Source organism: Penaeus vannamei, chromosome 18 (assembly GCF_042767895.1).
Source record: "Penaeus vannamei isolate JL-2024 chromosome 18, ASM4276789v1, whole genome shotgun sequence".
Classification (NCBI taxonomy): Eukaryota; Metazoa; Arthropoda; class Malacostraca; order Decapoda; family Penaeidae; genus Penaeus; species Penaeus vannamei.
In genome coordinates this window covers 26,586,972-26,589,471 of record NC_091566.1, presented here as the reverse complement: position 1 = coordinate 26,589,471, position 2,500 = coordinate 26,586,972, and the positions used below count along the sequence as shown (strand labels likewise).

The window sequence follows — 2,500 nt, the reverse complement described above, 5'->3', positions numbered from 1 at the left end:
TCTTTGCCTCTCCCCTCTTCATGTCTTCGTTCTTGCCTTCTTTCCTTTATTGCTGGAAATATGTCAGAATCTCAGAGGTATGATTCGCAATAAAAGAAAGGAAAAAAAGAGAGGAGAAAACATAAAAATATTCTGAAATTGCGGTTTCTATTCCTTCAGAAGATTGTGATGTGTAGACAGGCATGGACGAAAATAAAAGGAACAAAAATATTAAGAAAAAGAAGGTAGGTTATTCCGCGACTTGCCTAACAAGTAAATTCAGATAATTATTCACTAAATGCAAAAGTTTACGTGCAATTATATAACGAAGTCAATTACAAACAAATTAGGTAATCGTAGTAAAAGAAATTATATGAAATACAAAATGAGAAACAAAAACATGTGTATGAAATGTGCAAATCAAGCTTTTATTCCTATATTTCTATATAGTTCATAGTAATCGAAGCATAATCATGTATGTATTCTACTACGCAAGTATAATGTTGTGGCAAGATAAAGGGATACATACAATCACAGGTTTGCAGACACACATGCACATTACATAACTTTCGTTTCTCTTTCTCTCCCCTTGGTATGTGAGGTTCTTGCGGTGTTGTGTTAAGAATGTCACTTATTTTCTAAATCTGTCTGATGTTAGAGATTGCACTTTAATTGCCCATTCCCTTTCTAAGTGATAGGCAGTAACTTATCTACACATGCCAGTACAGTAGTTTTCTCCAATTCATGTGACTGACTTAAATTTTTAAAATCCAACCAAACTTTTTCCACTGTATTTATCATGCTAATTAGAATAGTCAATCATTTTAGTAGGGTTACCATATGTTTCCTTTAAACGTGACCACACGCGTTCATAATCATCTAAATCTTCAACTAATTTTCTGGGTTCACCCTCCAAACAACCAAGTACATATGGGTCCTTCCTTTGCTGCATGAGAACTAGTTTCTCAAAATCTTTCTTAAAGGTGAGAAACAACCTAACAGATTCAGAAAAAAAAATAAAAAATAATAAATAGGGAAGCTCCAGTTTCTTAATTGCCAGTGTTGGCCTCTTAACAACCTTTTCTTTCCCAGTTACCAAAGCGTTATAAGGTTCATGTCCCACTTTTTCAAGTCCCATTATATATAGCCCATATTCTTCACAATCAGATTCATCAAGCAAACAAATCAAAACCTCACTGGCTTCGTATGTCAACTTGAAACTTTCCCAAACCTCCTCGTATGTGGGCTGTAACGCTTCAACCGAGACACCCTTCTCATGAGCTTCCCTGAAAATTCCACCTTCCTGTTGAATCTCCTCTTGGCCGTCATCCTATCCGTCTTGAGGCTAGGTTGCGTGTTGTCGAATTATACTGATACTTCAGACAAATCAGAGCTTATACGTTGTCGTTTCCTCTATTGATTCGACCTGTGAAAATCAATTTCATGAAATTCTTAGAACATGCAAAATGAATCTCAAAACCAGTGATATAGTATCAATAAGAATGAATATGACGATGAAAAAAATCACCATATCAAAAAGTATGTAATCCAATAATCATCATAGATAAAAAGGAAACTTACAACATGGCCGCAGTAGCTTTTAGATTTGCACAAAGAGACGATTTAGGTCTGCACTCTTTCAACATGCCGAAATCAAGCAACGGGAAGGCTGTAAGAGATCGTAACATTAATCTTCATCAGAGTACCAATAGTGTGGCCCACCAAATAACTCTTCACAGTCTAAATAAATTTATGGATTGTAAATGATTACACTGGTAAAAACAAATAAATATAATCGGAAAGCAGAACTACCGTGAATCCATTACAAAGAATGCACTTCCATACAGGTCAACACATGCCCCCCCCCAAAAAAAAAAAAAAATTTCAAAGTAACTATATTAATCATATTCCACAAACAATCATTCAATTCACAGAATCATCTTTTATCATAAATATGAGGTCAAAAAAGTTTTATGTAACATATATCAATATGCAATCAAATCAGTTTTCCATAAAACACAAATCATGTAAAATAATCAAAAGAGCTTCACGAGATAATCACAAAATCAAAGAAAATTTAACATCAACACATGTATCACAAAAGCTATTTAAATCGGCCAATATCAACCGAATCACGAGTCATTGACTTACAAAATCACCCACATAATAAATGCAATATCCTTACATACCTCATATACAAAGATAAAATCTCATTTCGGAAAACGAAGGCTGGAAGATTCCACAATTATCTTGCCTAACCCTGCACACGTCTAGACTCTTGCGCCATGAGCGTCTCCACCACACACTTCCTCTCACAAATTCATTCCTGCTTATTTAAACATGAAGTATATTACAATACATGTACCATATTACACATTATAAATATACATTCATAAAAAAGGAAAATCTATTTTATTCCACAAACCCTAAAGCAATGAATTCAATATAGCTTAACAAATTTGTACTTTTCCACAACTATAAATCCATAACGCAATCCGTAAATATATATCGATGAAGACAG

At 34.1% G+C, this 2,500-nt stretch overlaps 1 long non-coding RNA gene and 1 pseudogene across 1 annotated transcript; both read right to left on the bottom strand.

Moving 5' to 3' along the window:
- Positions 1-1,329, bottom strand: part of LOC138864811 (uncharacterized) — a 3,699-nt pseudogene extending 2,370 nt beyond the window's left edge.
- Position 1,330: 1 nt separating this feature from the next.
- Positions 1,331-2,295, bottom strand: LOC138864865 (uncharacterized). Its single transcript, XR_011399253.1, has 3 exons — positions 2,169-2,295; positions 1,561-1,648; positions 1,331-1,405 (listed from the first exon to the last, which is right to left on the bottom strand). It is a non-coding gene; the product is annotated as an uncharacterized lncRNA (long non-coding RNA).
- Between the last annotated feature and the right edge of the window lie 205 nt (positions 2,296-2,500).